The sequence below is a fragment of the Haliotis rubra genome, unplaced genomic scaffold (genome assembly GCF_003918875.1).
Source record: "Haliotis rubra isolate DU_JTF1 unplaced genomic scaffold, ASM391887v1 Scf1901, whole genome shotgun sequence".
Classification (NCBI taxonomy): Eukaryota; Metazoa; Mollusca; class Gastropoda; order Lepetellida; family Haliotidae; genus Haliotis; species Haliotis rubra.
In genome coordinates, this window is record NW_025765894.1 from 59,791 (window position 1) to 75,462 (window position 15,672).

Genomic DNA, 15,672 nt, shown 5'->3' on the forward strand with positions numbered 1-15,672 from the left:
GACTATTGTTTACAGTTAGAGTAATTTAATAACTAGAGTTAGAGTTATTCTGTTGGACTATTGTTTACAGTTAGAGTAATTATAACTAGAGTTAGAGTTATTCTGTTGGACTATTGTTTACAGTTAGAGTAATTATAACTAGAGTTAGAGTTATTCTGTTGGACTTTTCCAACTTTGTTGTGTATAGTGATTGTCATATATTTCAGTGTTTTCTGTCGTCTCTTAGGGAGGAGTGATATAACCACCAAGTTGGTTGTGACAGTTCTTGTTACATGCCTGTGGTTGGTTGGTTGGTTGGTTGGTTGGTTGATGAGTGGAGAAGTTGTGTGTTGTCTACTGTAGAATGGACGATGGGGATATTGCGTCAGTCCTGAACAGTTGCATCTGAAAACTTGACAGCCCTGGATTGTACCCCACAACTATTTTAGCCAACTCTTGTTTTTATTTCTCTAAGTTATTGCTACTTTATTTCTCTATGTTATTGCTACTTTATTTCTCTATGTCATTGATACATGTTGGTATGTATTGCTAAAGCACTGTGTTGGTGATGTGGACCCTACCTGTCATCCCTCACTGACCAACTTGTCAAAACTAAACAGTGCTCAGGGATGATGTGACTACTGACCTGGGTCACCTTGACCTCCAGCTTTAATATTATTAGCAGCTCTGTGAACACAACTGCTGTAGGGAACTGGAATATGACCGCAGCAGCCAGTGATGTTTCTAAGGTCGACAACAGATCAATGACGTACGAGGTTAACAAGAAAGTTTATGGTTACAAATTGTCTCTTAAATTATGAATGGATTTATTATTAAACTATGTCTGCACCTTCTGTAAGGTGAGGCCCAGTGTTGAAAACATTCGGGTCTTGTTTGGTTGAAGTGAGTTTTCAGTTTTTGGTAAGTTTGAGATGAATGTTACCTGTGCGTGTATCTTACAAAGCCTACAGCATGAAGTGTTGATGCCACAACGCTGACAGGTCAGGGTGAGTGTGAGACACATGTAGTTCACGGCCAGTTACTGTTCCACTTGTTGACCTAGTGTTACTCAGTGATTGCTGGATGTGTTACGAGTCGGGGTCTTCATGTAGAAGGTTGGATGACATATAAGTAACAATGCTGGATGGGTCTTCATGTAGAAGGTTGGATGACATATAAGTAACAATGCTGTATTTGCTACTGCAAGTACCTGCAACACCTCTAGTTGTTTTTGCTTTCATTGACATTTGTTTCATGAAGTGTAATTCACATATATGTAGATAGATATGTCAGTATTTTGGTGAATCAATAAAGAGTCAATCTGTACATTTCGTTATGTATACAAAAACATGCATGAATGTGGAAAACAAATACAGAGGAGGTCTTGGATCACAGATAGATGTATGACAACTATGTAGGGTGGATCACAGCTTTATCAGATAGATGTATGACAACTATGTAGGGTGGATCACAGCTTTTTCAGATAGATGGATGAACTATGTAGGGTGGATCACAGCCATATCAGATAGATGTATGACAACTATGTAGGGTGGATCACAGCTTTATCAGATAGATGTATGAACTATGTAGGGTGGATCACAGCTTTATCAGATAGATGTATGACAACTATGTAGGGTGGATCACAGCCATATCAGATAGATGTATGACAACTATGTAGGCCGGATCACAGCTTTTTCAGATAGATGTATGAACTATGTAGGGTGGATCACAGCCATATCAGATAGATGTATGACAACTATGTAGGCCGGATCACAGCTTTGTCAGATAGATGTATGACAACTATGTAGGGTGGATCACAGCCATATCAGATAGATGTATGACAACTATGTAGGGTGGATCACAGCCATATCAGATAGATGTATGAACTATGTAGGGTGGATCACAGCCATATCAGATAGATGTATGACAACTATGTAGGGTGGATCACAGCCATATCAGATAGATGTATGACAACTATGTAGGGTGGATCACAGCTTTATCAGATAGATGTATGACAAGTGTGTAGGGTGGATCACAGCCATATCAGATTGTTCAGCAGTGGAGCGAGAACGAGCTGTGGAATGGCGCGGATGGGGATTCCAACAGCAATTTCAAGGCAGATTATCATAAGACCAATGAAACCGTCAACCAGACATCTGACAGTCCCGGAACTGAAAGACACTGAGTGACGACCCAGACTCAACATGTGCGCACCTGGATTGGGGTCTGAGCTATACACAGGATAGGTCTTAGTTGTACACAGGATAGGTCTTAGCTATGCACAGGATAGGTCTTAGCTATACACAGGATAGGTCTTAGTTGTACACAGGATAGGTCTTAGCTATGCACAAGATAGGTCTGAGCTATACACAGGATAGGTCTTAGTTGTACACAGGATAGGTCTTAGCTATGCACAGGATAGGTCTTAGCTATACACAGGATAGGTCTTAGCTGTACACAGGATAGGTCTTAGCTGTACACAGGATAGGTCTTAGCTATACACAGGATAGGTCTTAGCTATACACAGGATAGGTCTTAGCTATACACAGGATAGGTCTTAGCTATACACAGGATAGGTCTTAGCTGTACACAGGATAGGTCTTAGCTATACACAGTAAAGGGCTAACCTATACACAGCATACGTCTTAGCTATACACAGGATAGGTTTTAGCTGTATACAGGATAGGTCTTTGTTATATACAGGATAGGTCTTAGCTAAACACAGGGTAGGTCTTAGCTATACACAGGGTAGGTCATAGCTATACACAGAATAGGTCTTAGTTATACACAGGATAGGTCTTTGCTAAAAACAGGATAGGTCTTTGCTATACACAGGACAGGTCTTAGCTATACACAGGATAGGTCTTGGCTATACACAGGATAGGTCTTAGCTAAACACAGGATAGGTCTTGGCTATACACAGGATAGGTCTTAGGTATATACAGGAAAGGTCACAGCATAGGGTTTAGCAATACACAGGGTTAGTGAAGCATACGTAGAATCATTACATATGACCCCCGCCGATTCCTGCCATGCTTGTTACGATGTATTGACGGGGGAATATGTTAGTAATGTTATAGTATGACCAGAAATTATTGAGAATTTTAGGAATATGTTTAATTGGATTTCTAGTATAAACAACCTTGACCAGCTATCAAGTGCTTGGTTTCATTCAAGAGAGACAACTCCGTTAATCCTTTTGCATTAGTTTGTGAAGAGTTATCCCCCTTTGTTTACTTTCTAGCAGACGACATTTTCAGTGATCCTCAGTATGGATGATTTAGAGAAGAGGAAGTTGATTTTAGAGTATTATAACAAGGACATCAGATCAGCTTAAGTGATTTCAAGAAGAACAGGCATCCCTTTGTCCACTGTTTATCGTGTTTTGAAAAATATTGCAAATGGATATGGCATTGAGCACCAGGGAGGCGCAGGTAGGCCCAGACAATTTTGACTGTCGGTGACAGGAGGCGGCTTAGTATTGTTGTTTCTATAAACAAACGAAGGAGTTTAGAAACCTTAAGGCTGGATATGATTGATAGAGGAACTGTGGCTATCTGTAAGGAGACAATTAGAACTGAGCTGCATGCAATGGGTTGGCAGAAAAGTCGTGGAATTCCATCACCGATCATGAAGCCTGAACAAAAGGAGCGAAGGTTGAACTGGTGCTTACAGCATAGAAATTTGAACTGGGACAATGTGATTTTCTTAGATGAAAGCTCTGTGTGGCTGTTCCCTAATACACTGACATTCTGGACCAAACAAACTGAAAAACCTTTGTATCAGCGCCCAAAGTACAGTCCGAAATTTAACGTGTGGGGTGGCATATCTGTGTTAGGGGCATTGAAGGGAATATGAACAGTGAGCGGTACACAGATATTCTTGAGGGACATTTACTTCCATCTGTTCACGTGTACTATTGAAATGTTTTGATCTTCCAGCAGGACAACGACCCAAAACATCGTTCAAAGTATTCACAGGCCTGGTTTCTGACCCAAAATATGACATTATTAGATTGGCCAAGCTATAGCCCTGACCTAAATCCAATAGAAAATGTTTGGGGACTTATGAAGGAAAGTGTCAATAAGAAAAATCGGACAAATATTGCTGAAATGAAAGAAGAGGTGGTCCGATATTGGGACAGCATGGACCACGCTTTTCTAACTTCTTTGATCAGTAGTATGCCTCGCCGCATTGAAGCCTGCATTGCTGCCCATGGTGACTTGACAAAATACTAACTGTTCACCTGTCTTTCAATCTGGAGTTATGTTCTGCTAATATTCACATTTCATACGTGAGTAATGAGTGAAAAAAAAAAATATTACAATCTTTAAATTTTCAATAATTTCTGGTTGTACTGTATAAAGAAACATAGCTTTGTTTTGAGTTTAATCTGGAGGAAATGTTTACCGGGTTTGACGGGTGCTGCTGTCTCTGACACTCGCCCCGTATACATCCCTTCCATCCTCCCCAGCAGATGAAGAGCCTGCATGATCTGACATTCGCCCCGTATACATCCCTTCCATCCTCCCCAGCAGATGAAGAGCCTGCATGATCCGACATTCGCCCCGTATACATCCCTTCCATCCTCCCCAGCAGATGAAGAGCCTGCATGGTCTGACATTCGCCCCGTATACATCCCTTCCATCCTCCCCAGCAGATGAAGAGCCTGCATGGTCTGACATTCGCCCCGTATACATCCCTTCCATCCTCCCCAGCAGATGAAGAGCCTGCATGTGGTCTGACATTCGCCCCGTATACATCCCTTCCATCCTCCCCAGCAGATGAAGAGCCTGCATGGTCTGACATTCGCCCCGTATACAACCCTTCCATCCTCCCCAGCAGATGAAGAGCATGCATGGTCTGACATTCGCCCCGTATACATCCCTTCCATCCTCCCCAGCAGATGAAGAGCCTGCGTGGTCTGACATTCGCCCCGTATACAACCCTTCCATCCTCCCCAGCAGATGAAGAGCCTGCATGGTCTGACATTCGCCCCGTATACATCCCTTCCATCCTCCCCAGCAGATGAAGAGCCTGCATGGTCTGACATTCGCCCCGTATACAACCCTTCCATCCTCCCCAGCAGATGAAGAGCCTGCATGGTCTGACATTCGCCCCGTATACATCCCTTCCATCCTCCCCAGCAGATGAAGAGCCTGCGTGGTCTGACATTCGCCCCGTATACATCCCTTCCATCCTCCCCAGCAGATGAAGAGCCTGCATGGTCGGACATTCGCCCCGTATACATCCCTTCCATCCTCCCCAGCAGATGAAGAGCCTGCGTGGTCTGACACTCGACCCGTATACATCCCTTCCATCCTCCCCAGCAGATGAAGAGCCTGCGTGGTCTGACACTCGCCCCGTATACATCCCTTCCATCCTCCCCAGCAGATGAAGAGCCTGCATGGTCTGACATTCGCCCCGTATACATTCCTTTCCATCCTCCCCAGCAGATGAAGAGCCTGCGTGGTCTGACACTCGCCCCGTATACATCCCTTTCATCCTCCTCAGCAGATGAAGAGCCTGCATGGTCTGACATTCGCCCCGAATACACCCCTTCCATCCTCCTCAGCAGATGGAGAGCCTGCATGGTCTGACACTCGACCCGTATACAACCCTTCCATCCTCCTCAGCGGATGAAGAGCCTGCATGGTCTGACACTCGCCCCGAATACACCCTTCCATCCTCCCCAGCAGATGAAGAGCCTGCGTGATCTGACACTCGCCCAGTATACATCCCTTCCATCCTCCTCAGCAGATGAAGAGCCTGCATGGTCTGACATTCGCCCCGAATACACCCCTTCCATCCTCCTCAGCAGATGGAGAGCCTGCATGGTCTGACACTCGACCCGTATACAACCCTTCCATCCTCCTCAGCGGATGAAGAGCCTGCATGGTCTGACACTCGCCCCGAATACACCCCTTCCATCCTTCCCAGCAGATGAAGAGCCTGCTGTCTCTGACACTCGCCCCGTATACACCTCTTCCATCCTCCTCAGCAGATGAAGAGCCTGCGTGGTCTGACATTCGCCCCGTATACATCCCTTCCATCCTCCTCAGCAGATGAAGAGCCTGCATGGTCTGACACTCGCTCCGTATACAACCCTTCCATCCTCCCCAGCAGATGAAGAGCCTGCATGGTCTGACACTCGACCCGTATACAACCCTTCCATCCTCCTCAGCAGATGAAGAGCCTGCATGATCTGACATTCGCCCCGAATACATCCCTTCAATCCTCCTCAGCAGATGAAGAGCCTGCGTGGTCTGACACTCGCCCCGTATACACCTCTTCCATCCTCCCCAGCAGATGAAGAGCCTGCATGGTCTGACATTCGCCCCGTATACATCCCTTCCATCCTCCCCAGCAGATGAAGAGCCTGCATGATCTGACATTCGCCCCGAATACATCCCTTCAATCCTCCTCAGCAGATGAAGAGCCTGCATGGTCTGACACTCGCCCCGTATACATCCCTTCCATCCTCCCCAGCAGATGAAGAGCCTGCATGGTCTGACATTCGCCCCGAATACACCCCTTCCATCCTCCTCAGCAGATGAAGAGCCTGCGTGGTCTGACACTCGCCCCGTATACACCTCTTCCATCCTCCCCAGCAGATGAAGAGCCTGCATGGTCTGACATTCGCCCCGTATACATCCCTTCCATCCTCCCCAGCAGATGAAGAGCCTGCATGATCTGACATTCGCCCCGAATACATCCCTTCAATCCTCCTCAGCAGATGAAGAGCCTGCATGGTCTGACACTCGCCCCGTATACATCCCTTCCATCCTCCCCAGCAGATGAAGAGCCTGCATGGTCTGACATTCGCCCCGAATACATCCCTTCCATCCTCCCCAGCAGATGAAGAGCCTGCATGGTCTGACACTCGACCCGTATACATCCCTTCCATCCTCCTCAGCAGATGAAGAGCCTGCATGGTCTGACACTCGCCCCGAATACACCTCTTCCATCCTCCTCAGCAGATGAAGAGCCTGCATGGTCTGACACTCGACCCGCATACATCCCTTCCATCCTCCTCAGCAGATGAAGAACCTGCATGGTCTGACACTCGACCCGTATACATCCCTTCCATCCTCCTCAGCAGATGAAGAGCCTGCATGGTCTGACACTCGACCCGTATACATCCCTTCCATCCTCCTCAGCAGATGAAGAGCCTGCATGGTCTGACACTCGACCAGTATACATCCCTTCCATCCTCCTCAGCAGATGAAGAGCCTGCATGGTCTGACACTCGACCCGTATACATCCCTTCCATCCTCCTCAGCAGATGAAGAGCCTGCATGGTCTGACATTCGCCCCGTATACAACCCTTCCATCCTCCCCAGCAGATGAAGAACCTGCATGGTCTGACATTCGCCCCGTATACATCCCTTCCATCCTCCCCAGCAGATGAAGAACCTGCATGGTCTGACATTCGCCCCGAATACATCCCTTCCATCCTCCCCAGCAGATGAAGAGCATGCATGGTCTGACATTCGCCCCGTATACAACCCTTCCATCCTCCCCAGCAGATGAAGAGCCTGCGTGGTCTGACACTCGACCCGTATACATCCCTTCCATCCTCCCCAGCAGATGAAGAGCCTGCGTGGTCTGACACTCCACCCGTATACATCCCTTCCATCCTCCCCAGCAGAAGAGCCTGCGTGGTCTGACATTCGCCCCGTATACATCCCTTCCATCCTCCCCAGCAGATGAAGAGCCTGCATGGTCTGACATTCGCCCCGTATACATCACTTCCATCCTCCCCAGCAGATGAAGAGCCTGCGTGATCTGACACTCGCCCCGTATACAACCCTTCCATCCTCCCCAGCAGATGAAGAACCTGCATGGTCTGACATTCGCCCCGAATACATCCCTTCCATCCTCCCCAGCAGATGAAGAGCATGCATGGTCTGACATTCGCCCCGTATACAACCCTTCCATCCTCCCCAGCAGATGAAGAACCTGCGTGGTCTGACATTCGCCCCGAATACATCCCTTCCATCCTCCCCAGCAGATGAAGAGCCTGCGTGGTCTCACATTCGCCCCGTATACATCCCTTCCATCCTCCCCAGCAGATGAAGAGCATGCATGGTCTGACATTCGCCCCGTATACAACCCTTCCATCCTCCCCAGCAGATGAAGAGCCTGCATGGTCTGACATTCGCCCCGAATACATCCCTTCCATCCTCCCCAGCAGATGAAGAGCCTGCGTGGTCTGACATTCGCCCTGTATACATCCCTTCCATCCTCCCCCAGCAGATGAAGAGCCTGCATGGTCTGACACTCTCTCCCGTATACATCCCTTCCATCCTCCCAGCAGATGAAGAGCCTGCATGGTCTGACATTCGCCCCTATATACATTCCCTTCCATCCTCCCAGCAGATGAAGAGCCTGCATGGTCTGACATTCGCCCCGTATACATCCCTTCCATCCTCCCCAGCAGATGAAGAGCCTGCATGGTCTGACATTCGCCCCGAATACATCCCTTCCATCCTCCCCAGCAGATGAAGAGCCTGCATGGTCTGACACTCGACCCGTATACATCCCTTCCATCCTCCCCAGCAGATGAAGAGCCTGCATGGTCTGACACTCGACCCGTATACATCCCTTCCATCCTCCCCAGCAGATGAAGAGCCTGCATGGTCTGACATTCGCCCCGTATACATCCCTTCCATCCTCCCCAGCAGATGAAGAGCCTGCATGGTCTGACATTCGCGCCGTATACATCCCTTCCATCCTCCCCAGCAGATGAAGAGCCTGCGTGGTCTGACATTCGCCCCGTATACATCCCTTCCATCCTCCCCAGCAGATGAAGAGCCTGCATGGTCTGACATTCGCCCCGAATACACCCCTTCCATCCTCCTCAGCAGATGGAGAGCCTGCATGGTCTGACACTCGACCCTGTATACAACCCTTCCATCCTCCTCAGCGGATGAAGAGCCTGCATGGTCTGACACTCGCCCCGAATACACCCCTTCCATCCTCCCCAGCAGATGAAGAGCCTGCGTGATCTGACACTCGCCCAGTATACATCCCTTCCATCCTCCTCAGCAGATGAAGAGCCTGCATGGTCTGACATTCGCCCCGAATACATCCCTTCCATCCTCCTCAGCAGATGGAGAGCCTGCATGGTCTGACACTCGACCCGTATACAACCCTTCCATCCTCCTCAGCGGATGAAGAGCCTGCATGGTCTGACACTCGCCCCGAATACACCCCTTCCATCCTTCCCAGCAGATGAAGAGCCTGCTGTCTCTGACACTCGCCCCGTATACACCTCTTCCATCCTCCTCAGCAGATGAAGAGCCTGCGTGGTCTGACATTCGCCCCGTATACATCCCTTCCATCCTCCTCAGCAGATGAAGAGCCTGCATGGTCTGACACTCGCCCCGTATACAACCCTTCCATCCTCCCCAGCAGATGAAGAGCCTGCATGGTCTGACACTCGACCCGTATACAACCCTTCCATCCTCCTCAGCAGATGAAGAGCCTGCATGGTCTGACATTCGCCCCGAATACATCCCTTCAATCCTCCTCAGCAGATGAAGAGCCTGCGTGGTCTGACACTCGCCCCGTATACACCTCTTCCATCCTCCCCAGCAGATGAAGAGCCTGCATGGTCTGACATTCGCCCCGTATACATCCCTTCCATCCTCCCCAGCAGATGAAGAGCCTGCATGATCTGGACATTCGCCCCGAATACATCCCTTCAATCCTCCTCAGCAGATGAAGAGCCTGCATGGTCTGACACTCGCCCCGTATACATCCCTTCCATCCTCCCCAGCAGATGAAGAGCCTGCATGGTCTGACATTCGCCCCGAATACATCCCTTCCATCCTCCCCAGCAGATGAAGAGCCTGCATGGTCTGACACTCGACCCGTATACATCCCTTCCATCCTCCTCAGCAGATGAAGAGCCTGCATGGTCTGACACTCGCCCCGAATACACCTCTTCCATCCTCCTCAGCAGATGAAGAGCCTGCATGGTCTGACACTCGACCCGTATACATCCCTTCCATCCTCCTCAGCAGATGAAGAACCTGCATGGTCTGACACTCGACCCGTATACATCCCTTCCATCCTCCTCAGCAGATGAAGAGCCTGCATGGTCTGACACTCGACCCGTATACATCCCTTCCATCCTCCTCAGCAGATGAAGAGCCTGCATGGTCTGACACTCGACCAGTATACATCCCTTCCATCCTCCTCAGCAGATGAAGAGCCTGCATGGTCTGACACTCGACCCGTATACATCCCTTCCATCCTCCTCAGCAGATGAAGAGCCTGCATGGTCTGACATTCGCCCCGTATACAACCCTTCCATCCTCCCCAGCAGATGAAGAACCTGCATGGTCTGACATTCGCCCCGTATACATCCCTTCCATCCTCCCCAGCAGATGAAGAACCTGCATGGTCTGACATTCGCCCGAATACATCCCTTCCATCCTCCCCAGCAGATGAAGAGCATGCATGGTCTGACATTCGCCCCGTATACAACCCTTCCATCCTCCCCAGCAGATGAAGAGCCTGCGTGGTCTGACACTCGACCCGTATACATCCCTTCCATCCTCCCCAGCAGATGAAGAGCCTGCGTGGTCTGACACTCCACCCGTATACATCCCTTCCATCCTCCCCAGCAGATGAGAGCCTGCGTGGTCTGACATTCGCCCCGTATACATCCCTTCCATCCTCCCCAGCAGATGAAGAGCCTGCATGGTCTGACATTCGCCCCGTATACATCACTTCCATCCTCCCCAGCAGATGAAGAGCCTGCGTGATCTGACACTCGCCCCGTATACAACCCTTCCATCCTCCCCAGCAGATGAAGAACCTGCGTGGTCTGACATTCGCCCCGAATACATCCCTTCCATCCTCCCCAGCAGATGAAGAGCATGCATGGTCTGACATTCGCCCCGTATACAACCCTTCCATCCTCCCCAGCAGATGAAGAACCTGCGTGGTCTGACATTCGCCCTGAATACATCCCCCTTTCCATCCTCCCCAGCAGATGAAGAGCCTGCATGGTCTCACATTCGCCCCGTATACATCCCTTCCATCCTCCTCAGCAGATGAAGAGCCTGCATGGTCTGACATTCGCCCCGTATACAACCCTTCCATCCTCCTCAGCAGATGAAGAGCCTGCATGGTCTGACACTCGCCCCGAATACACCCCTTCCATCCTCCCCAGCAGATGAAGAGCCTGCGTGATCTGACACTCGCCCCGTATACATCCCTTCCATCCTCCTCAGCAGATGAAGAGCCTGCATGGTCTGACATTCGCCCCGTATACATCCCTTCCATCCTCCTCAGCAGATGAAGAGCCTGCATGGTCTGGACATTCGACCCGTATACAACCCTTCCATCCTCCTCAGCAGATGAAGAGCCTGCATGGTCTGACATTCGCCCCGAATACATCCCTTCCATCCTCCTTCCCAGCAGATGAAGAGCCTGCATGGTCTGACACTCGCCCCGTATACATCCTCTTCCATCCTCCCCAGCAGATGAAGAGCCTGCATGGTCTGACATTCGCCCGTATACATCCCTTCCATCCTCCCCAGCAGATGAAGAGCCTGCATGGTCTGACATTCGCCCCTGTATACATCCCTTCCATCCTCCTCAGCAGATGAAGAGCCTGCATGATTCTGACACTCGCCCTGTATACATCCCTTCCATCCTCCCCAGCAGATGAAGAGCCTGCATGGTCTGACATTCGCCCTGAATACATCCCTTCCATCCTCCCCAGCAGATGAAGAGCCTGCATGGTCTGACACTCGCCCGTATACATCCCTTCCATCCTCCTCAGCAGATGAAGAGCCTGCATGGTCTGACACTCGCCCCGAATACACCTCCTTCCATCCTCCTCAGCAGATGCAGATGAAGAGCCTGCATGGTCTGACACTCGACCCGTATACATCCCTTCCATCCTCCCCAGCAGATGAAGAGCCTGCATGGTCTGACACTCGACCCGTATATACATCCCTTCCATCCTCCTCAGCAGATGAAGAGCCTGCATGGTCTGACACTCGACCCGTATACATCCCTTCCATCCTCCTCAGCAGATGAAGAGCCTGCATGGTCTGACACTCGACCAGTATACATCCCTTCCATCCTCCTCAGCAGATGAAGAGCCTGCATGGTCTGACACTCGACCCGTATACATCCCTTCCATCCTCCTCAGCAGATGAAGAGCCTGCATGGTCTGACATTCGCCCCGTATACAACCCTTCCATCCTCCCTCAGCAGATGAAGAGCCTGCATGGTCTGACATTCGACCCGTATACATCCCTTCCATCCTCCCCAGCAGATGAAGAACCTGCATGGTCTGACATTCGCCCCGAATACATCCCTTCCATCCTCCCAGCAGATGAAGAGCCTGCATGGTCTGACATTCGCCCCTGTATACAACCCTTCCATCCTCCCCAGCAGATGAAGAGCCTGCGTGGTCTGACACTCGACCCGTATACATCCCTTCCATCCTCCCCAGCAGATGAAGAGCCTGCATGGTCTGACACTCCACCCGTATACATCCTTCCATCCTCCCAGCAGCAGAAGAGCCTGCATGGTCTGACATTCGCCCCGTATACATCCCTTCCATCCTCCCCAGCAGATGAAGAGCCTGCATGGTCTGACATTCGCCCCGTATACATCACTTCCATCCTCCCCAGCAGATGAAGAGCCTGCGTGATCTGACACTCGCCCCGTATACAACCCTTCCATCCTCCCCAGCAGATGAAGAACCTGCGTGGTCTGACATTCGCCCCGAATACATCCCTTCCATCCTCCCCAGCAGATGAAGAGCATGCATGGTCTGACATTCGCCCCGTATACAACCCTTCCATCCTCCCCAGCAGATGAAGAACCTGCGTGGTCTGACATTCGCCCCGAATACATCCCTTCCATCCTCCCCAGCAGATGAAGAGCCTGCGTGGTCTGACATTCGCCCCGTATACATCCCTTCCATCCTCCTCAGCAGATGAAGAGCCTGCATGGTCTGACACTCGCCCCGTATACAACCCTTCCATCCTCCTCAGCAGATGAAGAGCCTGCATGGTCTGACACTCGCCCCGTATACAACCCTTCCATCCTCCTCAGCAGATGAAGAGCCTGCATGGTCTGACATTCGCCCCGAATACATCCCTTCAATCCTCCTCAGCAGATGAAGAGCCTGCGTGGTCTGACACTCGCCCCGTATACACCTCTTCCATCCTCCCCAGCAGATGAAGAGCCTGCATGGTCTGACATTCGCCCCGTATACATCCCTTCCATCCTCCCCAGCAGATGAAGAGCCTGCATGATCTGACATTCGCCCCGAATACATCCCTTCAATCCTCCTCAGCAGATGAAGAGCCTGCATGGTCTGACACTCGCCCCGTATACATCCCTTCCATCCTCCCCAGCAGATGAAGAGCCTGCATGGTCTGACATTCGCCCCGAATACATCCCTTCCATCCTCCTCAGCAGATGAAGAGCCTGCGTGGTCTGACACTCGCCCCGTATACATCCCTTCCATCCTCCCCAGCAGATGAAGAGCCTGCATGGTCTGACATTCGCCCCGTATACATCCCTTCCATCCTCCCCAGCAGATGAAGAGCCTGCATGGTCTGACATTCGCCCCGAATACATCCCTTCCATCCTCCTCAGCAGATGAAGAGCCTGCATGGTCTGACACTCGCCCCGTATACATCCCTTCCATCCTCCCCAGCAGATGAAGAGCCTGCATGGTCTGACATCTCGCCCCGTATTCCCTTCCATCCTCCTCAGCAGATGAAGAGCCTGCATGGTCTGACACTCGCCCCGAATACATCCCTTCCATCCTCCTCAGCAGATGAAGAGCCTGCATGGTCTGACACTCGACCCGTATACATCCCTTCCATCCTCCTCAGCAGATGAAGAGCCTGCATGGTCTGACACTCGCCCCGTATACATCCCTTCCATCCTCCTCAGCAGATGAAGAGCCTGCATGGTCTGACACTCGACCCGTATACATCCCTTCCATCCTCCTCAGCAGATGAAGAGCCTGCATGGTCTGACACTCGACCAGTATACATCCCTTCCATCCTCCTCAGCAGATGAAGAGCCTGCATGGTCTGACACTCGACCCGTATACATCCCTTCCATCCTCCTCAGCAGATGAAGAGCCTGCATGGTCTGACATCTCGCCCTGTATACAACCCTTCCATCCTCCTCCCAGCAGATGAAGAGCCTGCATGGTCTGACATTCGCCCCGTATACATCCCTTCCATCCTCCCCAGCAGATGAAGAACCTGCATGGTCTGACATTCGCCCCGAATACATCCCTTCCATCCTCCCCAGCAGATGAAGAGCATGCATGGTCTGACATTCGCCCCGTATACAACCCTTCCATCCTCCCCAGCAGATGAAGAGCCTGCGTGGTCTGACACTCGACCCGTATACATCCCTTCCATCCTCCCAGCAGATGAAGAGCCTGCGTGGTCTGACACTCCACCCGTATACATCCCTTCCATCCTCCCCCAGCAGAAGAGCCTGCGTGGTCTGACATTCGCCCCGTATACATCCCTTCCATCCTCCCCAGCAGATGAAGAGCCTGCATGGTCTGACATTCGCCCCGTATACATCACTTCCATCCTCCCCAGCAGATGAAGAGCCTGCGTGATCTGACACTCGCCCCGTATACAACCCTTCCATCCTCCCCAGCAGATGAAGAACCTGCGTGGTCTGACATTCGCCCCGAATACATCCCTTCCATCCTCCCCAGCAGATGAAGAGCATGCATGGTCTGACATTCGCCCTGTATACAACCCTTCCATCCTCCCCCCAGCAGATGAAGAACCTGCGTGGTCTGACATTCGCCCCGAATACATCCCTTCCATCCTCCCCAGCAGATGAAGAGCCTGCGTGGTCTCACATTCGCCCCGTATACATCCCTTCCATCCTCCTCAGCAGATGAAGAGCCTGCATGGTCTGACACTCGCTCCGTATACAACCCTTCCATCCTCCTCAGCAGATGAAGAGCCTGCATGGTCTGACACTCGCCCCGTATACAACCCTTCCATCCTCCTCAGCAGATGAAGAGCCTGCATGATCTGACATTCGCCCCGAATACATCCTTCAATCCTCCTCCAGCAGATGAAGAGCCTGCGTGGTCTGACACTCGACCCGTATACACCCTTCCATCCTCCCCAGCAGATGAAGAGCCTGCATGGTCTGACACTCGCCCCGTATACATCCCTTCCATCCTCCCCAGCAGATGAAGAGCCTGCATGATCTGACATTCGCCCTGAATACATCCCTTCAATCCTCCTCAGCAGATGAAGAGCCTGCATGGTCTGACACTCGCCCTGTATACATCCTTCCATCCTCCCCAGCAGATGAAGAGCCTGCATGATCTGACATTCGCCCCGTATACATCCCTTCCATCCTCCTCAGCAGATGAAGAGCCTGCGTGGTCTGACACTCGCCCCGTATACACCTCTTCCATCCTCCCCAGCAGATGAAGAGCCTGCATGGTCTGACATTCGCCCCGTATACATCCCTTCCATCCTCCCCAGCAGATGAAGAGCCTGCATGATCTGACATTCGCCCCGAATACATCCCTTCCATCCTCCTCAGCAGATGAAGAGCCTGCATGGTCTGACACTCGCCCCGTATACATCCCTTCCATCCTCCCCAGCAGATGAAGAGCCTGCATGGTCTGACATTCGCCCCGAATAC

The 15,672-nt window shown here is 51.1% G+C and overlaps 1 long non-coding RNA gene across 1 annotated transcript; it reads left to right on the plus strand.

The window, feature by feature from the left end:
* Nucleotides 1–716: 716 nt before the first annotated feature.
* Nucleotides 717–1,301, plus strand: LOC124274416. The gene is made up of 2 exons (XR_006897936.1): nucleotides 717–1,094; nucleotides 1,143–1,301. It is a non-coding gene; the product is annotated as an uncharacterized LOC124274416 (long non-coding RNA).
* Nucleotides 1,302–15,672: the final 14,371 nt, after the last annotated feature.